Source organism: Canis aureus, chromosome 32 (assembly GCF_053574225.1).
Source record: "Canis aureus isolate CA01 chromosome 32, VMU_Caureus_v.1.0, whole genome shotgun sequence".
NCBI classification, from domain to species: domain Eukaryota; kingdom Metazoa; phylum Chordata; class Mammalia; order Carnivora; family Canidae; genus Canis; species Canis aureus.
In genome coordinates this window covers 23,917,422-23,944,069 of record NC_135642.1, presented here as the reverse complement: position 1 = coordinate 23,944,069, position 26,648 = coordinate 23,917,422, and the positions used below count along the sequence as shown (strand labels likewise).

The following is a 26,648-nucleotide window of genomic DNA, read 5'->3' as shown; positions in this document are numbered from 1 at the left end:
TGTCATGATCTGATTTGAGTCTGAGGTTTTTAGATGGCCCCAAGCCTCACTTGAAATGTGTCCACTTGTTCCTCATTCTGCTACAGTTCTCCATGGGAGTATTTAAGGAGCTGCCTCAAACACTCTTTCCTTGGTATTTGGATTCACACCCTGGGTTCTGGCTTGTATGACTCCCTTGGGACTTCTGGCTCACTCTTGATCTCTTGTAGCCGGTAGTCCTTATGCTGCTAAGTGAGTCCTTTTGACAACCTGTTCAGCTGGGTCAGCTTCCTCCCTATTGATTCCATCCCTGAGCCTGGAACTTGTGTGCTGTTAGTTCCTCCATCAAATCCAATCCCATTAGCCAATATGGATATGCATCCCTAGTTCTGGAAGAAAAAAATGGTACAACTAAATTCCTTGAGATAAAAACAAAACAAGGATTTAGTCGGCTCTGTATTCTCAGCAGATAGCACAGTCCCTGGCACATGCCAAGGCAATCTTGCTAGAGAATGCTGGCTGAAGAAAAAATGATCCATTTCTCTCCTCATGCCATTGGAATATGCCATTCAATCAGAATGTCATTCACTTTGCTGGCAGGAGCCTTATTTTTCCATTTTAACTCATCAATGTATCTGCCCAATTTTCATTCTTGGAACAATCTGGATAATTTAAAAAATCTCTTGGTAAGCACTTATGTCTAAGGTTCAATGGAAGGTACTGGAATTTTCAGTTACATTACTTTTTACACTTCTTATATAGCCTTCTAAAATGGTGTATATCATCTGGCACTCTAATTGTTTGTTATTTGCCTTTCCTTCCCACCTCTCTGAACTCCTTGAGGGCAAAAGTTGGAACTTATTAATCTTGTGCTCCTAGCTGCTAATGCACCACGTGGGGCATGATGGGTGCTCATTAAATGTTTGTTGCCTGAGTGAGCAGATGAATGATGAATGACAGTGACAGACATATATTAAAGAACTAGTCTAGGCAGAATGGAAGAAATGCTAAATCATATGTTAATAGTCTGTAGGTAGGAAGAGAATGGAAAAGATCATTAAAGGGGTGACTTTTTTTTTTCTAAAGTGTTAATTCAGAGGTATTTCTTCAAATTTATCTATTTAGTTTAGGAGTAATTTATCTGTCTAGAAAGCCACCGGGAAAAAATTAATAGTCAGATGTTTGAAGGCAAAAACACCCCAAAACAAAACAAACAAACAAAAATTCAAAAAGCAGAAAACAAACCAACAACAAGGCAGAGTACTTCATTTTCAAACTCTGAGAAAAAGCTACAAGAAATGAAGGCAGTTAGTTTAAAGAGTTGTTACCTTTCTTTTTTTCTCTTTTACCTAATACAAGTGAACATGGACTTTTCATATGTACTGTCCTCCAGCCAGACAGCCCTGCAAATCTGGGGGCACTGTAAAAGTGCTCCTTAGCAGAATATATGTAAGAGCACAGTAATGGTGAATACCTTTCAGGCCTCCTAGGTTTATTTTCATCTGAGTGAGGTTGGTCTTGGAATTTTAATTTTAAATTTTAACCACAATTTTAGTATTGTGGTTTTCAACTCTCTCAATCCTAGCATGGAGTCCATAGCCAATAGTATGTGATTGCACCCCCCCCCCCTTATAATCTTAAAATGAAGTTCGTAAGTAATATAACCTCTCCACATATATAATTTATATAGAATTTAAAGAAAAAATAAAGAGTAAGTAATTTATGATAAAATAACATGTGTATCAATAGGTAAAAGCTTGGGCATGACCACACTAAAAGATATAATAAAAATGCTGACCAGCACACATCCGATTGCTAGGACACCAGCTGTAAATGCAGATTCCACGTGGTGGTGGTGTCAGTGACATAGCTCTGCAGATGGATTTTCTTGGCAAAGATATGGACAACAACGACAACAACAAAAAAGATATGGACAAGAGTGGCCGCCAGATTTAGCCATTCTTGATATACAGGGTTAGTGGCCTTCCTGGAAAATTCAGGATATATTACAAACTTTGAAAGATTTCTATGTGTAAAATAAAGTTAAGAATCTGAGCTCAGGAGATGATAAACAGGGCTTTCAGTTTCATGAACGTCCAATGGAATATGTGGAAACCATGTAAAATGTCAGGACAATTTTTCATTGTGAAGGACTGTCCTAAGCTCTGCATGACTTCTGGCATTTCTGGTCCCTGTCCATTAAATGCCAGCATCTCCACAATCATCGGGGAAACCAATGTTCCTTGGCTCAGCATTTCCTAGAGCATTCCCCTAGGGGGCAGTACCAATCCTGCTGAGAACCACTGCCTTCTGGAAAGGGATTCTTAGGTATTGTGAGGCTCTCCTTGCTTCTGTCCCTCCCCTCTTGTAAAAGTGCATAGGGAGATAAAACCAAATAGGTAACCCCTAACTAATTAAAGAAGTTCCTTTCTTGGATCCCTCATGTTTGTTCCTTCCTTTGTGCTCCACCCATGTCGTTTATACTTCAGTCATAGCACTTCCCAGTCTGTGTAGTAAATCCTCTGATTAAGGTTCTGTCTCCTCCATTAGAAAAAGGACTTCTTGTCCTATTATTTCACTCTCATCGGTGTGTCCTCCAAGCTTGGCTCTGGGCCTGGCATAGAGTCAATTTGTTGTCTGATTAAATGAAGAATGTGCGTTACTGAGCTACTAAGCATTCTCCGAGGAAGTCATCAAAGAAACATCCAAAATTTTCTATTGAAATTATTATTTTACAATACAGAGTAAACATAGTTTATCTTAGGATTTAAAAATTAAATGAACTAGGTTCACCTAACTGGCTCAATTGATGGAGTGGGTGACTCTTGATCTTGAAGTTGTGAGCTTGAGCCTCATGTTGGATATAGAGATTAAAAATTAAATAAATAAATAAATGAACTATTTCCCCCATCTGTAAATTGAGAAAACTGGAAATGAGAATAATGGTTTAAAAGAGATACATACATTCATTTAAATGATTAGGGACATAATTCCAAAACCTTAGCTTAGAACATGCTAATTTTGGGGCACCCCCGGTGCCGCAGGGGTTTAGCGCCGCCTGCAGCCCGGGGTCTGATCCTGGAGACCGGGGATCGAGTCCCGCGTCGGGCTCCCTGCATGGAGCCTGCTTCTCCCTCTGCCTGTGTCTCTGCCTCTCAGTCTCTCTCTCTCTCTGAATGAATAAATAAAAAAAAAATACTTAAAAAAAAGAACATGCTAATTTTTTATGTATTTTATCCATACAATTAGTATTCAAAGTATATTAAAATTATATTTTGAGATGTTCATAACATCTCTTGACCTATGCAAGATATTTCCCTTGGTGTCTCTGCATCAGAGTAGGAAATAACCAATTGTATTGATCAATCATCCAGCTGGTAGGTCCATCCTTCGATTCGTCAATTCATTCTGCCTCTTTTTTTTTTTTCCTAAAGACTTTATTTACTTATTTGAGAGAGAGAGCACAAGCAGGAGGGAGGACCAGGCTCTCCACTTGTCAGGGTTCAATCCTAGGACTCTGGGATCATTACCTGAGCCAAAGGCAAATGCTTAATCAGTTGAACCACTCAGGTGCCCCTTATTCTGCCTCTTTTGAATATTTTATTTGATAGGTGCTGTGCATTCTATTTTTCAAAAGGCAGAGCCCTGTGAACATAATGAGACCACAATGCAATATGAGATACTAAAGTTCCCATTGTTGTGTAAGCATGGAGAGCCACCTGAGGATGACTTTTTGTAGGTTTTGCACAGGACTAGACATTCACATGTGCTTTGGAAAACAGTGGTGTGGCAGACATGGACTGGTGCACTGCTTAGATCACTCTATTAAAAAGGTCTACTTGCCCAGCGGTGAGGAGTGTAGCTAGCTGACAACTTCCAGCTGTTGGCACCTCCAGGACCCCTCCCGAGGTCATACTCTTCTTGGAACAATGGCTGGGCAAAATGGTGGTACAAGGGCCTAGCTACTTTTAGCCCATACAAGCCTCTTCTAACAATCAGTCCTTGCTTTAGAGTTTCCTTTGGGCTGAGAGAGACTCTCTCAGATCTGCATACTGAGTAGAGAGGTACTTATCCAATTACGTTTTTGCTTTTTTTCTTTCACAAGTGTTAATCTCCAGGAAACCTTTTGCACTTCTAACTCCATCTTAACGTCTGTTTCTGGAAGGATCCAAATAACACCAATGAGAAGGAGCTTGGTGCAAGAAGGATATTTCAGGCAAAAGGATTAATAAGAAGAGATAAGGAATGGTTCCATGGCCTGGTCAGGAAATGGAGATGAATTTGGTATGGGCAAGATACAGGAAATGAAGATGCTCTAGTCTGGATCCAAAAGATGCAGCATCTAGAATGTAAAGGTTATGGTATGGTGATTTTTTTCCTGTAAGATAAAGGGAACTATTATAAATTAAGAGGAGAAATGAGACATATCTCAGTGCAAAGTAGAGAATGGATAAAGCAGGAGATAGAAAGAAACCCTTGTGTCCAAGTCTTGACAGAGTACTTGTTTAGTATTTTATTTGTAAAGCAGAACTTACTTAGTTGGTTTTTTTATTGCCTGTTTATGAAGCTAGGTTATTTAGATGGAATATTAGTGCTTCATGTCTCACATGGGGAATACATTCACATAGAGAGAGAAATTTTGCCTCCCTACTTTTAGACCAAACACCGAATGTCAATCAGGATCTGTCAGTCCAGATCACGTAACACCTCCTCAGTTGCTATGGTTCTTGTTGCTAATTTGAATTTATTTATCTTCTTTTATATATGATCAGTATCTCAATCTCTACCCTCCTTGGATCACTTCTTAATTTTTTCCCAACTTGTATGTATTAATATTTGGTCTGATTTCTCATCTCCTTTGGATGCATTCGTATCATCACCATTTATTGACAAGTTTGGGTTTCAGCATCCATTTTTTTTTACCCTTTTTTTGTGTGTGGATTTATGTAGACATTACTGACCTCCTTTTCTACAAACATCCTTAACTGAAACATTAAGACCAGGCTTATTAAGTGTTTGCTATTAGACAGTTTCCAGGAATAGGATATATTATTTCTCTTTACCATTTAAAAACTCTTGATTTAATGAATAGAATTTTAGCAAAGCAAGGTAACTTTGAAATGTGCTTTTCCGTGTGTTTATATTAATATCCAATGAATAATTTCAAAGGTTAAGCTTCATGATCCATCTCTTCAAGCCATCTACTTAAGTCTAGAGTCATTACATCACCTGCTTTCCTTACGCCATTGATTTATGTTTCTTTCAAACTGCTGAGATTGGGAAGTATCATTTATTTTTTATATGACATCCCCTGCACTATGAAACAGTGTTTCAGAAGGTTATGGCAAAATACCTGTAATGCAGTACAGCCTTGGTTGCTCACCTGTGTGAATCAGTAACATCCCCATTAATGTTTGTCTATTCTCATAATACTGGAAGGGAGTAAAAGGTTTTAATTGTTCTTTTTTTCTGTAGTAAAGATATTGGGGGGGGAGGGTGGAATCCCCAGGTAATAGTAGTATTCAGATACCATAATGTGTCTAGGTTTAATGCTGAAAGCTACAAAGGAGTTTTTAGAATTTTCTTAGGGATCACACATTTCAAGCTCTCCAAATTAGCTAAAGTCTCTTTACACTCTACTATGAATAAATGGCCATTTCAGGACCCCTAAATTATGTATTTAAACATTATTTTCAGAACCAACAAAAAAAGGTAAATTACTTTCCAGATGATTAGCATGACTTTTCTAGAACTTAAATAACACTTTACTGTTCTCAAAAGGTTTTACCGTATAGTTTTATTTCTCCTTGCAGATATCTAATGAAGGGAGACTTTGCCCATTTCTTTTTTTAAATTTTTTTTTTAATTTTTTTTTTTTATTCATGATAGTCACACAGAGAGAGAGAGAGAGAGAGAGAGGCAGAGACACAGGCGGAGGGAGAAGCAGGCTCCATGCACCGGGAGCCCAACGTGGGATTTGATCCTAGGTCTCCAGGATCACGCCCTGGGCCAAAGGCAGGCGCCACCCAGGGATCCCTACTTTGCCCATTTCAATGAGAGAAAAACCAGGGCACGATAAACTTAAGTACCTATGCTATGTTATGACTCAATAGAAAATGGACTTACACCAGATCACACGCTCCTATGAGCAAATCTTAGATTCTTTCCTATAAGTCATACTATGTCTTGGGGCATCATGTAGAGGATGGAATTCACAAAAGAGTAAGCTCATTTATTTATGAAAATTGATATGGTTCCCTCTAGCTTAATTCAGGCCTTTCCCTAGGAGGATATTACCATTTTTATATTTCCAATGGCTCATTTTAAAGGAAAATATATTACACATTTTTAAAAATGAGTTAAATTATTTCTACTGTTAATGGTAATCCACTGTTATGATATTCATATTATAAAAGCCAACTATTAGTCAAAAATATAGGTTGATGAATGTGTGTTTATAAATTGAAGACAGTCATTTCATTTCTTCCATAGTAAATTTGCTTTAAATATTGGTTTATTATATATGTTCACTTGTATTACAAATATTTCCAGTAAGCAAACACAAATCATTTTTATATTTAGCATTTAAGATGTATCTTAACTTGACCATTAAATCATCTATTAAATATTCAATTAAAATGGGTTTTGATCCATTTTTTTAAATTAGTGGTCAGGTATTCAGGGAAACAAGCTTGCAAGATATTTCTAAAACACAATTCACTTCATTTCTTGTTCTGTGTATTTTGTCAGAGAATGCCTTAATGTAACAGAAATCAGATTTGGTGTGTATTTTTACACCAAATCAAATTGTGCAGGCGCCACCCTCAGCTTTCTCCAAAACATTATAAAGGATAAGATTCCACCATGATATAGCTTAAGAAAGCAGCACCGCCCTGGAAGAAGTCCATAGGTGAAAAGTGAAGCTACAGGAGTATGTCTTACTGGAAAACCACGTGTCTTATAACACCATTACAGAATGGGATTTACAAGTTTACTTAGCTGAGTTCTGTCTTCTTCTGGAATCTGTATGTAAGGGATGTATGGTTTCTGTAGTTATTCTGTAGGCATAAATCATAAGTATAAAAGGTACTGAAAAAAATGTAAAAATGAAACTGCTAAGTAGTGACTAATGGTATAAAGCACTGAGAAGCTCCAGTTATAACTATATGAAGAGGGTGAAGGCATCATAAGTCATCTTATTTATTACAATTGGCAGGTTTCCCTTCCTAGTTGTATTGCATATGGTCTCATTTTTCCCCATCCTCTCCATGCTGTCTTCATTTCTCCAAATTTACAAGCCATAATTATACATTTTAATATTTTAAATCTATTCTTCTAATGTGTAGTGGTAATCCAAAATTATTAATTCCTTTTATCAAACAGAAATGGAAAAAGTCAAGTAAGCCTTCATAGGCTTTTCCTAGTGTGAAGTGCTTTTTTAAAACAGTGCAAAATTTTTCATTTTTGATTCTTAGAGAAAGAAATACATGTTCTCCCCATATACATAGTTTCTTAAATATCAGAAAGTTACTACAAAATAGTTTCTACACTATTAAGTAAATTGGGTTCTTTTCATCTTTATAATTGAAAATTTGTAAATTATTAGAAAAATAAAGTCAAGCTTCACCAATAATTTCTGTCTCATATGTAAGCATGAACATATGTAAAGATTTTTACCAATGACTAGTTTCTTTTTGTTATTAGATAAAAAATCTGAATTTGTGTTTTAAGACTTTTCTAAGCATCTAGAGCTTTTTTAAAAAATGAAGCAATCAATCAAATAGACAAACTGTATCTTACTAGTTTAATTTATAATAATTTACATATTACAAAGTTAAACACTTTGTTCAATGATATTTCAGTGAATTATGAGATTTGAAATTAAGACAGATGGATGACAGTCATATAAAATTTTGGTCTTGCCATCCAGTTCATTTGGTATATTGCTTTGGATATACTACAGTGAAAAAAACTGATGATTCACCCTGGTAAGCAGAATAGCACTTGTTACTGTATTTTTACATGAGTAAAACTGCCCGCTACTAACATGAAAACACATACACACAGCCTCTTTAATCAATGATACGTTTATATGTTTAAGTATAAGTACAGAGATTAACCTTGGATCTGCATACAACAGTTATTTGGCAGCATAAGTCAATGTGTTTATAGTTTCCAAGTTTATTAAAAATTAGTGTAAAAATTTGTCTTTTTAAATTCACAGTTCTTTAACAACATCTAGAGTATCTTTTTAAAAAGACAGTTTGAATCAGATGATTCTGTAATACCCTCTGAGAAATACTGAGATTCCATGCAATGTAGGTTGGAAACTGCTGGACAGCATCATGAGGAGAGGCTGTATCATTTCTTCACACCATACACCTGGTACATTGCATCGTGGCAACTACAACAAATACTTGCGCAGTTATCTCTGTTCTATTTTTTTTTTAATGGCCACGTTTAACTGTATGTTTTGTTAAAACTAAAGAAGGCTGATCCTGTGATTTGAATAGCCTGAACTGTTGTCTAGCTGCCTTGTTTCAAGACTCAAGCTATATAAATCACACACCATGTCCCCTCGGAGTGCACCCTTACACTTGCCCGTGCCTCAGTTTAGTGCCCAGCTGGTGCTAAGCTAGCTGCTGACTTGCACAGAGTGGAATTCCAGGAAGTCGTCAGAGCGGGCCATTTTCCAATAATGCTCCCTGGCATGGACTCAGTTCAGGGCTCTTTTACAAATGGCTATTACACTGAGATCATGATGAGATTTCCTAGAAGTACACGCAATGCTTTTCACTAAAATTCCTAATTTGAAACTTTTTGTAAAAACGAAGGTTTCTCTTGCCTTTTTAATGTCACATAACTATATGTCAGTACATTTAGTGTCCCTTTAAGATATGGGAGTGCTTAGATCTCTTGGAGATGTGCTTTTTAAAATTAATTATTTTCACTTTGTATCACTTTGTTTTAGATGTCAGGCTTAAATTTTACTGGGTTTTTATGTCTTTCTTCAAGATGGTTGAAGAGCACAGTCATGCTAAGTTATTAACTGTCCCTATTAGTTCTATCAGTTACTGAGAGTTTCTGATGAACAAATGTTGCAATACGTACCCTGGACACGGGGCAGTGAGCTTGGGCTTATCTCAGCCTAGGTTGGTTTGTCAGAGCCTACCATAGCCCCCACAACCTGAGGAATCTAAAGCACATAATAAAGTCTTTTAGTTCTAGATGTGATCATCATGCTATCCAGGGTGAAATTTAGGTGTAGAAAAATAAGTCTTCAGTTCCATCTTGGGAAGAGGACTGACTGCAGCTGTTGGCCCCTACTCTTTGATCTTTCTGTTATAAGCATTTGGTATTTATTTGATTTTCATTGTATTTATTGGGGGAAGATGGGAGGTTAGAGATTGTATAGTACTTGCCACATGGGTGGTGTTCAGACAGTAAGACTCCCAGGACCTTCAAGTCAAGAGCCTTTGTAAGTCACTGAATCTAATCCCTTGTTTTTCTGCCCAGAAACCTGAAGTCAAAGAGGCCCAGTGACTTAAGGTCATACAGCTAGTTATGGAATGAGACAGTATTCTAACCTAACTCTGCAATATTTGCTGATTTTTTTTTAAAAATGTGCCATTTAGTATTTTCCCTTTCCTTCTGGTTGTTCTTGTTTTCCCATCAGATTTAATGTTTCTCCAGTAAGTGGCAGAGGAGCCACACACAAAAAGATATGGAAACCAGTTTGCATTCCTCTAAGTCTCAATTGATGGGCTTTAGAGCCTCAAAGTCTAGCTGAAACTTACAAGGAGGGTACCTTTCTCTTTTCCCCCTTCTTATAGTAAGACTATTCCAGCAAGACTTACTGATTTTGGTCAAGGTATTCTTTTTTTTTTTTTCTAAGATGTTATTTATTTATTCATGAGAGACAGAGAGAGAGGCAGAGACACAGGCAGAGGTAGAAGCAGGCTTCCTGCAGGGAGCCCAATGTAGGACTCGATCCCAGGACCCCGGGATCACAACCTGAGCCAGAGGCAGTTGCTTTCAACAGCTAAAGCAATCCTATGAAAACAAATTTGTTCATAATGACTCTTCTACAACCCTTCAGTGGTGCAGTACCCTCTTTCTTCTTTAGGTTCAACGGAACATTCAGACTTACAACAGGACCACGCAGCACACCTCTCCCTGTCTACTGAGAGGGAGAGACAAAGACTGGGAGCCACAGGTGTCTATAGGGCAGCAGTGGGCCTTGCTCATCTGGGAGTCCCTATAGCTGTCTAGCAGCTTAACTGTGGGAGTCACCTTGTAGAACAGCCTTACAACTCTGGCAACAATTCTTAGGCATGGCTTGCTAGGTCCACTCACAGGGAAGCCTCAAGCTATGATAATTAACATTTTTATGGTTCATGTAGAGTTCCTTGTGGTCCAGATAGAATTTACCAATAAGAGGCCATTTTTACTATCAATAATGTCACCCTGAGATGTACTTAACATTCTGCCTTTATTAAGTTCCCAAGGGAATCCAGCTAGAGTTAACCAAAGGTCAAGTTCTTATGAAGAAAATAAAGATTTATTTAATTATTTTTAAAATTTTATTGTAGTATTTAAAAAAATTCTTTAAGCTCACGTGACTTCCCTTTTCTCTAGGTTAAAGTGCATGTTATTTAAATGACTCACAAGAATCATTTTTACCTGGCCACTGTACACCTCTCTAGTCCCATCTTGCGTACTCGCACCAACCTTGAACTCTACAAATTAGCACACCAAATCCTTTCAGTTCCTCTAAAGGACCTGTCCCGATTTGGCTCTCATCCTTCACACATGCTATTCCACCACTCATTTATTTATTTAAAAATTTTTGAGTGCCTCTCATGAGTCAAGTGGTAAGCAAGGCTCTGAAGATACAATGAAAAAGACAGGCTCGTAGAATCCACACCCCTTGCCTGAAAACCTTTCCCCCACTTTTGCCTGAGAACTTCATGTTTCAAATGGAATATTATCTTCTCTGTGATGCCCTTTCGCTTTCCCTAATATAGGTTAGGTAGCCTGCCCTATATTTCAAATACCACCACACTGACTGCCCTCTAATTGTCATTGCCTGGCTTCTTGTCTACTACTCACGAGACTGTGAGCTCCATAATGGGAAAAGTATATGTGTAACTTGCTCACCATTATATTTGCAATATTTAGGTCAGTGCAAGGCATCCAAGAGATTCTCAAAAATATTTGGTAAGCCAAAGTGACAATTCTAGGAATTCTAGAATTATAATATGCATTTAAAACCACAAATACTATATTTCTAGAGCCAAAAATTCAGATATTTTGGACGCAGATGCCCACTAAAATTTATGGTAGAAGTGGACTATTTTTATTTTTAAAAAATATATTTATAAATTAAAAATAAGAGCAATAACATTGTGGAAAATTAAGTAAATAGTTTTTGTGTTTTTTTTTAAATGTTGGCCACTCAGAATCAAATCACTCGAATAAAGCAGTCTCTAGAAATTACTACCACACATCTGAGTAGGAAATATCCCATTCTTTCCAAAATAACTGGGTTATTCTAAAACCTAAAGGCAATGTTAACATTAGTGGACAAATAAAGAGGTCAGTAGGGGCTTCAAAAATTCAGAAACAAACCTAGGATTCTCATTTTCACTTAATGTAGTCTTTGAAGTTTGTCTTGACAACCAAAGAAAAGAAATTATTTCTCATTAAGAAATCATATACAAAAAAAAAAAAAGAAATCATATACAGATGGCAACTGTGAGGATAAACATCCTTTCCTGGAACTATTTTTCCTGGAATTTACCACATGAATTCCAATATAAAGCAATATTACATCACATGGCAGAGTATACCTCCTACCAGTTTTCCAAAAGTTATGAAAAAATGCTCTTAAATATGGTAATTTGTTATATCAGCCATCCATAAAATCAAAGAATATGATATTGAGTCATAGCTCAGAAGCCATATCGTTGATTGACTGAGATAATGTAGTCGAAGACATTATATTCTGATGGTCTGAGAGTGCAGGGATAGAATTTGGAATAGTTTAGGTCAGTGGATAGTTAACATGCCCATTTAGGCTTTTTGTCTCAAATATCAAATATCTTAAATGAGTTTGGAGAGGTGCTGGACTACATTCAATTTGCAATCAAATTCCCTTAATAAGATTTTACAGTGAAGAAATTCTTCCTTGCTGATTAAAATAAGAGCCATAATTTTGTGAGTCAGGTACTGACCAAAGTCCTTACATAAGAAAAGACAGCACATTGGAACCCAGCCACAAACAGCCCGGGTGCGTACAAGTAGCATCCTAGTCTTCTGGAAAGAAGAGTGGATATTTCCTACTCAGATGTGTAGCAGTAATCTCTAGAGACTGCTAAGTCTTAGAGATCTGGAGCGCAAGTTCAAACTACTCCCCTGTATGTGTATTCTGTTTGATTTACACAGTACTTCATGGAAGAAGAAAAAGAACTCAATTGCCAACATGTAAAAACCAGATTTTGCAAAATAGTCTGGATTTCTGCCTCCTCATGAAAAATAGCAAGAAATGCTATTTATTTGAAAAAATATTTATTTTTCAATGACACCGAATTGTCATTTTAGTGTGATGATGTGAGGCTGGAGACAATAGCAGAGGGCTGGGAGAGACAACCTTTTCTGAGTGAGTGTGTGTCCTTTATGTCATCTCAGTACCCACAAAACCTGCTGTATTCAGTTTTCACCCTGTTCTTACGAGAACGGGATTTTTGACTTGCTCAATACTATGAAGAGGTAGATTTAGCTTGAAAAATTCTGTGTGTGTGAATCTGTAGAGTTAGGGAGGAAGGAAAGAAAGGAATCATCATTTAATGGGCATCTAAATTTCACCCAGTGAGCCATGGGCACCACACAAGTTGTTATACATACAAAAAGGAATGAGACACAGAGTACATCAAGTGTGTCCTTTGCTGAGGGCAATGGTCACGGCTGCCCTGAACCCACCAGAGTTTCAGAGGATCTGGAAGCACTGTACCCTACTTCTGTTTTCTGAATATCCTTAAAATTTCATTGTAAAATGTTCGTCTTGCTGATATCTCAAGGAATCTGTGAAAGATGCTAACAATGGGGATTCCTTTCAAGTGTGTCTGTCTTGGGAGACGTGGGGAGTCCTGCACTGATTGACTTGACCCCAGCCAAACTGCTGTACTTTGAGGTACAGCCCTTGGTGCAGGATCTGACAAAATAACAATTACACAAGATCACAAGAGCTGAGGGGTTTAATCAGAATGCAGTCTCATGGGGGAGCAGAGCAGGCTTCATGCCAGGGTGGGGCCAGTTCGTGAATGGTTTTGTATGACACACTGTAGGAAACTGTCAGGTTTCTGATTTTAGTATTTTTCAGTATGGTCGATGGCTCAAAGATTGAAGGGGCTAAAGCAGGAAGGCTAGTTGTCTGTGTGGGCTCCAGAGACGTCTTCTTCCCACCCTGCTGAAGCTGTTGTCTATCAGTTCCACTCTCTGGATAGTTAAATAGACTAAATGATTGCACAGGTTTACCATTAGCAATTAAATCTTTGTGTCTCATGGGTGTTGACAGCACCCATTGAAATGCAAGGGGTTAAAACTAAACCAATTATGGGCATCAATATTCAAATGCAAATTTTTACCATTCCCCGATTTTAGTAGCAGCCCAAAATTCTTTGGTCTTTGCACACATCATCTAATTTAATTCTGATAACAACTGTGTGAACTAGAACCACCATCTCCGTTTTACAGATGAGGAAACTGCGTTCAGTCTCCCTTCTAAGATAGATGACTTGTTTGCATAAATAAAGCAGCATGTAGGCTCAGGCTATACCTTTCAAATGTCAACATTTAAGGCTTTTTAAACTCTAGGTTGATTTTTTATGCCTTGTAATAAAGCTGTGTGAGGGGACATATAGGGTTACTATATTTCAAAACTAAGGTGTTTGTGTTAGTAATTAAAACTTTATTTGCAGAACAAGCCCAGTTTTATTTCAATGCAGAGCATGTAACAAATACTATTGATTATAGCCTAATACATAAAGTGTCAGTACCCAGATAATAAAGCATCTCCTTGGCATATTGTAGAAACTGGCCATGAATCACTTCCCCGTGAACATTAAAGATTAAGTTTACATTTACCCTTGGGGGTTCATGTTCACTTGGCAGTTTTCAAATATAGTTAGTAGTGATTCTCCTGTTGACTTTGGAACATATAGGTTGCTACTCACATAAAAGAAAATCTGAGCGCACCTAAGGGAACCTACGGAGGCCTAGGGGTGAGAGGGCCCACCTAGGTTAAGAGTTTGGAAATGTCCGGGGTGAATGGGAAGGACAGTCAGTAGGGGGGACTTCATGTTTTCTGCGGATCGATTGATCAGACTTGTGGAAAAGGGATTGAATCAGCTGTCATATAAAGAATGCATGGTGACCACCCCAACAGGATACAAGTATGAAGGAGTGAAATTTGAGAAGGGAAATTGTGGTGTCAGCATAATGAGAAGCAGTGAGGCAATGGAACAAGTTTTACAAGACTGCCGTCGATCCATATGCATTGCGAAGATCCTGATTCAGAGTGATGAAGAGACACAAAGAGCCAACGTATATTATGCTAAGTTCCCCCCAGACATTTACTGGAGAAAAGTCCTTCTGATGTATCCAATTCTCAGTACTGGAAATACTGTAATTGAAGCTGTAAAGGTTCTTATAAAACATGGAGTTCAACCCAGCGTTATTATCCTACTCAGTCTGTTCTCTACTCCTCATGGTGCCAAATCAATCATTCAGGAGTTTCCTGAGATCACAATTTAAACTACTGTTGCGCCTACACATTTTGGGCAGAAATACTCTGGGACAGACTGAGTTACCAAAGGAAAATTACTTATCTTGTGTAATATTACATTTAATGTTTGAGTTTCTACTTGTTTTTTTAATTCACTTGAGGAATGGCAGAGAAAATTTTGCCTTGTAATTTTTGGGAGTGAGTATAGTAAAAAGGAAATATTTGAGGTTTATTTAATTTATTTGGTTATTTCTTTACTGTTGGTACCAAATTCAATAGGGAAGCACATACAACTCTTAGAAAATATTTTAATAGCATTCTTATGCAAGTTGATGATCCCTCAGGGCATTGAAACTATTTCCTAATATTTTTTTTAAGTAGGCTCCACACCCAGCATGGAGCCCACTGCAGGGGCTTGAACCCACAACCCTAAGATCAAGACCTGTGCTGAGATCAAGAGTTGGATATTTAATTGACCGAACCATCCAGGTGCCCCAAAACTGTTTCATAATTTTTCAGTCTTTCAGTTTGGACATCGTTTGCCACCACAGTAAAAGCCCAAATGAAAGTCCATTCTTTGGTCCACTATAGTTTACATTTTGTTTAGTTTCCTTTTGGTTCTAGGGAAATTCCATGTTATGGCTGTTGTCACCTTCTTCTACTCTTTACTTCCCAGTACTATACATGCTGGTTACTTGGAGAGGATGAAAAAGGAATGCTTCCTGGAATTTTACATTTCCATTAATATCCTCACTCTATTAGCAGACCCAGGTTATATGGTTAGCTCTTTAGTCAAGCCATTGTTTTTCATGGCTCAATTCCCATCCTGTGCATTGTTGGTAGATGCTTTGCCAATACAATGCAGTGAAGAAGATGGTGAGTATTTTCAACAACTGAAACTGTCAAGTTAATTTACATAGATAGATTGAACCAGAGATATCTGGATGCTGACAAAGGTGGGCTAAGTACTGTTAATGCCATCAGTGCCCTAGAAAGGAATTTGTGGGGTTTTTCTGAGGTATGGGGGAAAGAACAGTTTCTTGCTGAATTTTATGACCAATAAGTACACTAAACTGCTACATTTTTAATTTGGATATTTCATTCAATTTGGAAATGAGTTCTTTTGCATACTTGTCAACTGTAACTGTAATAATGTTAAAAGTACCATGATATTTTTTAAATCCTTAAGATTTATACATGTTTATATTTAGGCCTCTGAAAGGAAGACAAACTGTGATAGAAATCAGTGTTTGTGTTCTGAAACTTGCTTCGGAAATCCTGATCTTATTTTACATTGATATTAAACATTTAACAGTGAAAAAAGAAAAGAAAAAGAAAATCTATGACTCATTTCCTTATATTGCTTTTCAAAATACGTACGATCAAAGCATAACATATGTAAATTACATGCAAACATATGCACATATAAATTTATATATATGCATTATGTTTAATTTTCTGATGCTTAATTTTTAGCAGCCTGTCTAAATACATTCTAGGACAGTGTCCAATGGAAGTCTTCCTTGCACTGAAGTGAGGGCTTGATGTGTGAATTGTTTTCATCCTACCTAATACTGCCATCATGAATACCTTATGTCCTCCTATTCCCTCTCCATATACACTTTTCCATATCTAAGTACAGAAAAAAATAAACCAAATATATCCTATGGAAATTTTATGTTAATTTGTTTTATAGAAATTTTTTTAAAGATTAAATATTAAGAAATAGTTTCAATGCTCTGAGGGATCATCAACTTGCATAAGAATGCTATTAAAATATTTTCTAAGAGTTGTATGTGCTTCCCTATTGAATTTGGTACCAACAGTAAAGAAATAACCAAATAAATTAAATAAACCTCAAATATTTCCTTTTTACTATACTCACTCCCAAAAATTACAAGGCAAAATTTTCTCTGCCATTCCTCAAGTGAATTAAAAAAACAAGTAGAAACTCAAACATTAAATGTAATATTACACAAGATAAGTAATTTTCCTTTGGTAACTCAGCCTGTCCCAAGATTTAATCTGTGTCATTTGCCCTATTTCTCTAATATCTAGGTCAATGCTTGCCAACATTAGGCCATGAGTATTTGTTGAATGAATACATGAATTTAACTCAAAGACAGTCACCTACAGAATGATTATCATTGCCTCTGCATGAGCTTAGCCATGTGTAGAAGGCATCTCCTCATTTAGTTTTCACTTTGGTTGAATGATTTGCATTAGCAGTTCCACTTGTGGCTAAATTTTGAATTAAGCTTGGATTTTTAATTGTCACTTAAAATATCTTCAGAAGGATTACACTTGGATGTAAAACTGAAACAATACGGCCTTGGATTCAGAAGACTGCCTTTCACACGAAGAGATATGATTGAAGACTGTAGAAATAGGTAAATCTTTTATAAGACATCACCAAATTTTTAATCTGGAACTATCCTTATAACTGACTCATGCATTTTAAAGGACTAAGAAGCTTCCAGATGGCTTTCAAGAGGATCTGCTTAACACCTGGGATATGTCACTTAATTAAAGATATTTTTAAAATATAAAACTATGACATCAACATATAGAAAATACAAATGAAATTGATTATGTTAAAATTGATAAAGGAGTTAAAATTACAAGCAAGAATCACAAAACAGTTCATCAAATGACACTGTACAGAAAAACAACAGCCAAGAGTAAATCTGAAAAATTCTAGCCTCTGAACTACATTATTAGGATATTGGAAAAGAAAGGAAATTGTATTATATGAATAGTATGCCATTGCGAGACACAAAGTTAAGGTAGTTAATGTTTGAACGTCACAGAAAGAAAAAATAAAGTTTTCTGACACATTTGCTCTCAGAGTTGATTGGCACTATTTGGAAGGCATGTCTTACTTTTGTTCTTCTCTTGCTAAGTACCTCATTTTGTCCAAATGACACCCCTAAATGTGTATGTGAATATGTGTATATTTCCTTTATCCCAAGATACCATCAATTCCTAATGTAATATCAATTTTACAACCACTGTTAGGCTGAAGGGAATAATACATTAACTGACTACATTTAATAATAATAATAAGAAACTTCAATCACTATGGAAATTTTGTATTTGTAGTGAAATGATAAAAGATGTGATTCTCCAACAAGGAGAGCCCTACTTGCTACTGGAGATTGATGAGGTTCAGGAACATTTCCAGAAGAGCAATACCTGGAGCACAGCATGGATAGTGATAAAAGACCCAGGCTTTTCTTTATCCCAGTATCAGTCACTGGCCTCAGGTCACGTGGGATATGCAACTTTCTGGGCATCTCTAGTCAAGCTGTCTTCTCTGCTTAGGGCAGTTTCCAGAGAAAAGTCAAGAGTTTCTGGCAGAAGTTCTCTCTCTCTCTTCCACAGATTTTTTTTTTTAATGAAGTCAAATTTATCATTTTTATCTTTGATGAGTTGTGCTTTTAGAGTCAAGTCTAACAAAAACTGCCTAGCCCTAGATCCTGAGAAGTGTCTTGTTTTTTTTTTTTTTTTAATATCAATATAAGCTTTTAAAAATAGAATCCTTCACTGTGAAAGAAAGATATCATACAAAGAAAGAGAAAAAGAGAGTATGTGTACCTACAAAAACATACCATCCTTGCTGGAAGACCAACTCGCTTCTACTGTATTGTTGAGTGTGAATCACCTTTACACACTTTGAAGACCACAAAGTCTACCTACTTTAAATGTTCTTTTTTTGGCAATTTATCATTACTATAAAGATAAACAAGTATACCAAAACAAAAAAAGTAAAGACATCTGAAACAACGCAAATTATAATCACTCACTCACATAATGACATCCTGGGGCAGGGGGGCACATGATAAATGAGATCATTACTCTTGTGAGAGCAAACTTGAGTACTCTGTGAGGAGGGGCTTAATTAAAGCTACAGAAACCATATTTCCTTATAAATGTCTAGGTGGCTCATTCTCTGTGCTTACATTGTACATTTGGTCTTATGAATGCAAATAAATGCCTCATAAGCCAATGCACAGATGGAATTCCTGACATATGGAATTCTTGTAATTTGAATGGGTGATTCAGAATATGACTAGGATGATATCAGTCTTGGCTCTATATTTAATATTGAGTTTTAGCCAATAGACACATGCTTCAATACTATTGTAGTAGACAACTCTCAGGATGCCTGTTGATGCTTCCTTTTCTTTATAGCCTGCCCATGACCTTTCAGAGAGCCTGTACCTACAGTGCAGATGCATGAGCTACTGGTCATGTAACCTTGTGACCCTGCTCATCTCTAATTGGACCAGGAGTGAGTAGAGACCTAGGACAAAATGAGATTTTCTGTCCCCAAAATTGGAGGCTGGGAATGTAGAAGCCCAATACAGTTTCTATTTGATATAAATCAGAATGATCACATAAAGACAGGGATGGGATGGCTATAGTAATTCAAAGCATAGGAGGCTCATCTGTAGAGAGAAAGAAGAATGATCACGTGTGCAGAAAGGAACAGACCATATGTCCTGTAAAGAGGAAAGCAAACCTTGTACTTGTGTGTGTTTCAGTGAATCCCCCACTGTGGTTAAATACTCATGACTTCTTCCAATTCTTCTATTACCTAAGACAATTGGGTAATTAAATATTATTTTACACTTTAAATATATCATAATCAAAAAGTCCTCTACTCTTTGTACTAGATCCCAAAGACAATGGAGATTTGTTATGTGCCAATAGTATCTTTGAGTTATATATGCTTATAATATAGGTTGCCTTGACAGAAGCTAAATGACCAACTCCTGGGAAGTAGCTCTACATATAGAGTTGTGTGATATTTGAGTGAAATGCTCTATAATCTGACTACAAATGATTATTAATGTTCTTAGAACAGAAATTGACATAGAATTTCTAAGCTATGAAGTGAAACAGTGACTAGACAAAATAGGAATATTTTGCCTCAAAAGATTTTATCCTTTTAACATTTCATGTTAGCATGAGGGACATGATTAGTGAGCACCCTAGTGAAAAGGGGAAAAACTGTTGGAATTATTCCAGAAGCCAGAGCAAGGACCATTGCTAGACATATTAGGGAGGTTTGTGTACAGTACTTTAGGAAAAATATTCACACTTAGACCTGTTGAATGATGAACCAGTCTGCCTCATTGTGTAATGAGCTCCCTCTTATTGCTGTTCAAATAGTGGCAATCAAGAAGTCTGAGTCACTGTTTTGAGTATGAAGTTGGTTAGAAAACCCCTATTTTCAAAAAAAAAACAAAAACAAAAACAGAAAACCCTATTTTCTACTCTATAGAAATTGACTTCCTTTGGAACATCTTATGAATCTGCAAAAACAAAAGTTTACCTGCTTAAGAGGTAACCTCCTTTAAAGCCACTGCTCTTGGTCTCAGGGTGTCAGCACCCCCAAAAAATAAGTAAATAAATAAAGTTGCAAAAAAAATAATAAGGTTGCTGTTTCCAAATGCATATATGTGTGTGATTCATATATATGTGATTCAAATGTTAAATGTTAAAAATGTCTTTTACATTTAATGTAAATAAGACCACCTATTTTAAAAAATCAGGTATCTATTATTATTATATTTCTAACATTTAGAAATATAAGGAGAGTTTACTTAAAATAAACTTAGGAGAAAAAAGTGTCTAAAATCAAAGCTTGATTTGGAACATTCTAAATAATCGATAGTTTTTTGTTTGTTTTTTTTTTCTGTTAAAGGCAACCAAGAAAAAATAAATAAATAAAGGCAACTAAGTTTGTTATGTTCAGGATAATGAGCAATTGATATTGAAGGTTAAACTTGATAGAATGGAGGAGTATTGAAGTTAAAGAGATTCCTAATAAAGCTTAGATGTAGGGAAGCCCAAGTGGCTCAGTGGTTTGGCGCCGCCTTCAGCCCAGGGTGTGATCCTGGAGACCCGGGATTGAGTCCCACATGTGGCTCCCTGCATGGAGCCTGCTTCCCCTTCTGCCTGTGTCTCTGCCTCTCTCTCTGTGTGTGTCTCTCATGAATAAATAAATAAGATCTTTAAAAAAAAAAAAGCTCAGAAGTAATTCAGTTTTTAAAATCTATTTATAAAATAGAAATCTGGCCCAATAATTTAAAATTATGTATTAAAATTTAGCTATTATTTTCACTTAAATATTAATAGTATATGTTAGATATTTAATTGGTTTTTTTAAATGTTTTAATATTACAATTTTATTTATATAATTTTCAGGGTGTCTGTTCCTGTAACAATCCACTTAAATACATACAAACGTTTATATTCTATATTTGATTCTAATCATAAATTCTCAACTTTGGTATATTCAGAAGTGGAATGTGAGATATTATTTGTAATTTATAAGACAGATTGTATAAACTGCTAAACAAGAAAATCGTTGTCATGTCTCCAGGCCATGCCACATACTAGGTATGCTACAGAGACTGTTTGACCACTTTAAGAGAATGTATTCCCTTTGAAAAAAGGTTTGTTTTTTGTTTTTTTCCTTAGGAGGGAATTGGGGAGAGTGGGCAGGTTGGAATTTTTCGAGACTGAATCCATCAGTTGACTGACAGCACCTACATATTCTTCCCCCCAAATATATTGTATGAACTGCATATTACACAATCCAGGCAGTCTCAGAAAATCTATACTCATTTCTCCATTCCAAATGTGAAGGTCCCCCTTAAACCTCGAAGACTCCTGGAAGGATTTACAGGGAAAATATAACGAGACTGATTTTCTAACACGTGTTGGACACACAGCTCACATAAACCTTCGGGTAGCCCTCCATAGATTTATATGAGGTGGTGCAGGAGAATTCTCCTAGCCATTCAGTGCAACTCTCCTGCTTCTGAGTTATGTCAGGTACATAGGAATCACTCCCAGACATTCTCCCGGGACTACAGCCTTGCCTTTAAATCCTCAATTTGACACTTTTCTGCATGGTTATTAGAGCTTTAAAGAAATGTATCAGAACTCTCAGCTAGCTTAGGGAAAGCGATTTTCCCCTAAACTATCACCTCCACAAGACAGTACTGGTGCAGATGTGTTAGGAACCTATTTCTCCCTTGTGTTGAGGGAACATTTTATGAACATTACTTTCATAATACATGAGAATCTTAGAAGTGAAAAAAAAAGAGTGTTAATAATTTCTTTGTAAAGTAATTCAAAGTGTTTTTGTTTTAGTTTGTTTTCAAAAGTTTGGCTTGGGGATAACATTTTCTTCTGATTTTCCTTCCTTTCTTCTTTTCTCTTGGTTTATTCTTAGTTTCTTTCATGTTCTCCTCATCTTCAACCTGTTCCTTAAATATTGTTCCCTGGGTGAGCTCATCCATGCTGGTGACTCCCCAGCACAGTGGCTGTATGTCCCCAACTACATCATCTCCAGACCAGACTGTTCTGCTTCTCAGACAGTAGGATATCTTAGACTGCAGCTCCTACCAGCACTTCAAACTAAACATCAGTTTTATGCCTTATATCCCTCCCTTGCTTCCCAGTTGTAAATTTTGTTGGTTCCCAGTCTTGGCAGACAATGCTGATCTGTTCCTTTTCTTTATGTCCGGGATGCAGTCGGTTGCCCAAATCTGTCAATTCTGCCTCTTTGGTAAATTACAAATGAATCAACCTTTGTCCATCACAAACAGGATATTATAGTGGTTCAAAGCACTTGCTATGAACCAACAGTTCAGTGGATTTTAATCCCAGTTTTGCCACGTACTACTTGCATAAACAAACCACTAATTAATTTAAGAGCCTCAGCTTTATTTTGTTTGTTTGTTTTGCCCTCTGAAACCAGAAATAACAATAGCTATCCATCAGTGTTGTTGCAAGTAATAAATGTGATAATGCAGTTTGCATGCTCAGCACAGAGTCTGGCCTATAACATATACTCAATAAGATCCTTATCTTTCCACATAATCCATAGCAGGTTATCTCTTCTTAGCTAACTGCTGAGCTTCTAATCGCCCTTCTTTCTTCCTATCTTACCTACTCCAATGCATCCATTCTCTGCATTGCAGTGAGGGTTATCTTTCTAAAATATAAGCCTAGGCAGGTCATTCCTTCTCTTAAGACCCTTGATTTACTCCCTGGGTTTCCCAAGATAAATGTCAAACTTCTTTATGGAGAGTAAGGAAATAATCCTTTCTTCATACAGTGCCAGGGATTGTAGATTAGTACAGCCTCACAGAGAACAATTTGGCAAAATCTACCAACATGTTAAGGGATGATACCCTTGACTCCAAAATTCTATTTCTTGGAGTTTAGATAAGTGCACATGTTTGAAATTACTTAGGTACAAGTTTATTCTTTATGGAATTGCTTTTAAGAGTCAACAATTGGATAAAAGCTAATTGTATACCAGTGGATGAATGGTAAAATAAATCATGGTATATGTATATACCATATACTATATGCAGTGTTTACAGAGGGTAAGATGTGGTGCAATCACTAAAATAATATCATGCCAAAAATGCAAGTTATAGAACTATGCATATAATATAGCTTATTGTTAATTTCTTGGGACAGGGCATTAGGAATATATGTTCAAATATTATCGTATAGGCATTTAATATTTTTGAAAGTGTTAATGGTGGTTTTTTAGCAGAAAGAGAAATGGGCAACTGGAGAAAGGATGGAAGGAGAGCTTTTAATTATATATCCTTTCTACACATCTCATTCAATGCACATGTGTTCAAAATATAAATTATAAGAAAGAGAAACAGATGTCCTTCATGACAAGCTCCTTCCAACTTCTGCAAATGGATCTCTTGTCTTGGCCTCTTGTTTTTTAAATCAGCTATCTCGGGTCCCCGGAGCTCTCCTTCTCAGACAATTCCATTGCTGGGAACACTTTCCCCCATCCTCCCTCCATTGTGCCCAGATGAGACCTGTGAAGCTTCTCTGCCACCTTTTCGCAAAACCTTTTCTGGGCTTTTAAGATTGAATCAGTTGCTTTTTTCCCTATACACTCCAAAGCACCCACACTTATTATTTGGACTTAGGAAATTATCTTGTAGACCACTGATTATCTGTTAGAATTATCTGGAGTACATGTTAAAAAGGTATATATCTGAGCCCAGCTAGATCTGTTAATTCAGAATCTGTGCTTGTGCACAGAACTTTCATTTTTCTTAAGTTCCTGGCTGGTTTTTCTTTGCAGTAAGCTTTCCATTGTACTTGCCTGTTTTCCAGTCTTGTCTCTTTCCACTAGGTTGTCAGCAGGACTTATCCTCATTTCATGCATGTAGCAATGTGACTAAAAAATAGGGGTGTTCAGTAAATGTTGAAGGAATGAATGCCAACCTCCTGAATAAGACTTTGGCTAGACTAGTAAAAATAATTCCTACAATACTGAATGTGGATGCTGATGGTGAGAGCAGCCAAGTGGCTTATCTAAGGCCATGTACACTGTGTGGTTGATCTGGAGATAATTTCTTTAATGTTCAATTTTAAATTTCTACCTATTTGATCTTAGGAAAGGAAGCAAAGGAAATAATATATAGCATGCCTACCAAGTAATTTACATGGTATTTTTAGACATACTTTGAGGTATGAGAGCATAGCACACAACTAGAAATTTTAGATAAGCATTTGGACAGATTTAAACATTTTTAAGGGTGCCTCAGTGACTCAATTGGTTAAGTGTCTGCCTATAGCTCAGGTCATGGTCCCAGGATCCCAGGGTCCTGGGATCAAGCCCCACATAGGGCTCTCTGGTCAGTGGGGAGCCTACTTCTCCCTCTGCCACTCACACTGCTTGTACTCTCTCCCTCAAATAAATAATATCTTCTTTAAAAAAATTAAACATTTTTCACAGGGACAGACCACAGGCTCTCCCAAGGAGCTCCGCCCTGCTGGTATCAAAAGGGCAGCAGAGGACTTTGAATAAATATGAAAACTTCCAAAAATAAAAAATAAATAAAGGTAAAAATAAAAAAATAAAAAAATTAAACATTTTTAAATGTATAAATTTAAGTTATAAGCAAAACCTTATATCTTTAATAGTATGTACCCCTAATAATATTTATAGAATATATTTTTATAACCTTAATAGTATATAATTACTCCATGTGAATTTAACTTCAAAGAAATCAATTATCATATTGGGCAATTCTAGCCATAGTAAGGTGATAGCCATTAGACCTCTTGTTTATTAAATTCTGTTGCAGATAAAGGTGCCAGAAATAAATTAATGATGGCTGTAACAGCTGGGCTTTCTTGGTTATAAGAAAAATACCTTGACATATTTTTTGACTCTGTGATTGGTCTACATTTCAAGGGTATAAATTAATCTTCAGAAGATCCTAAAGAATATCTTCCCTGGACACTTCACTTATACATCAAGTTGGCCATGTTAGCAATCTAATCACAAACCTGTAATTCAGTGGACAACAATTTCTTATTGTGAACAGCATAGCAGCTTTTACTATCATTTAGGTCAGCCCAAGATTGCTGATGCACCGTATGTTTCAGGCCAGGGATGATGGATGGCGAGCTCTGATGCCCATCCCTAAGTGATTGGAAAGATGGAAGACACACAGTTCACTTAAGCTTGCTTACTATTACATCAAGTAATCAGTGTGATAGGCAAGCCTGTGCTCTTTATGTCATCCAACCAACTTTCTGCAGGAGCAGTATTTCACATTTAAAAAAAAAATCTTAAGAATTGTATTCCAGCTAACATTCTTATTACTAGATCAAACAGCTTCTCCTCAGATGTGGGTGTTAATGAATATTTTCAAAATGCCTTTGTTACAACACACATATATTGCTTTTCTTTATCTTACAGCTCAGAGTACATGTGCCACTGAAGTTATAAGTAAAAGATGCATATTTGTTTTTCTTAAGTTTTACTCAAGCCAGGAAGAGAAAGAGGCTGTTAAAATAGTTTCACACTTTCTATGCCAGCCTGATTTCCAATTTAATAAATTAGTCATGTTAGCTTTTAATCATAAAGTTGCAAAGATTTGTCTTTACTGAGACTGATTGACAAAAATACTGTTTTCTGAATCTCATCTGACCAATATCCAACACAAATAATTAGGGGCATCTTCCTAGCTACTATTCTGTTTTGTGGGAAATTTCTTTTCAAAAGTGATACAGAAAAACCAAGTGAATATCTTAAATTGTCAATTTTGCACTAAGGGCATAAATCACTGAGGTAAACTCAACAATATTCCTCTGCTTTTATTGTTTGAGACACTGTAATTTATAACTTCAAGCAAAATGTTTCATGGAATAATTAGATGTATCTTGATACGATTTAAGTCACTTAGGAAGCACAAGGCATAGAAGACCTTAAAATTGTTCATAATTGCTCATTTATTTTCTAAACAATGTCATAATGTAAGTTTCTTTGACTTCTAGAGTACTAGTATTGCCTGCCATCCCACACCATGTCTAATTTTAGCTTTGAGGAGGAACGAATGCTGAAGTCCATTTATCTCTTGCGAAGGATTTGCAACAAGGGATAGGAAATCACTTCTTACTTGAAGCTTTAGTTTATTATCAATTCTAATTAGCATAGTTTCTATATCATCATTTTTCTTTCCTATTTATGTTTATATGTACACTATTTACATAAATGACTTGAAGATGCTCATAAGAAAGATGGGTAATATAATAACATCCATTACAATTAATCCAGCACTGTGATTGTTAAAGCATAGACCAGTAGCATCAGCATCACCTGGGATCTCCTTAGAAATAAAAATTCTTGGGGCCCTTCTAAGACCTACTGAATCAGTGACATACGTTTTAACAAAGCCCCCAGTTGATTCTAATTCATGCTAAAATTTGAGGTCCACGTATTATTCTAGAGCCTAAACCAAAGCTAGGAACTAAAGAATGAGTAGAATGTGTGTATGTGTCTGTGTGTGTGTGTGTGTGTGTGTGTGTC

At 36.5% G+C, this 26,648-nt stretch overlaps 2 protein-coding genes and 1 pseudogene across 10 annotated transcripts in view; 2 read left to right on the top strand and 1 right to left on the bottom strand.

Annotated features, from left to right (window-relative positions):
* LOC144303242 (uncharacterized) overlaps positions 1-26,648 on the bottom strand; it is a 303,577-nt gene that overhangs the window by 12,596 nt on the left and 264,333 nt on the right. The window lies entirely within an intron of this gene.
* Positions 1-26,648, top strand: part of WDR72 (WD repeat domain 72) — a 220,510-nt gene that overhangs the window by 146,811 nt on the left and 47,051 nt on the right. The window lies entirely within an intron of this gene.
* Positions 14,265-15,254, top strand: LOC144303668 (uracil phosphoribosyltransferase homolog pseudogene; annotated as a pseudogene).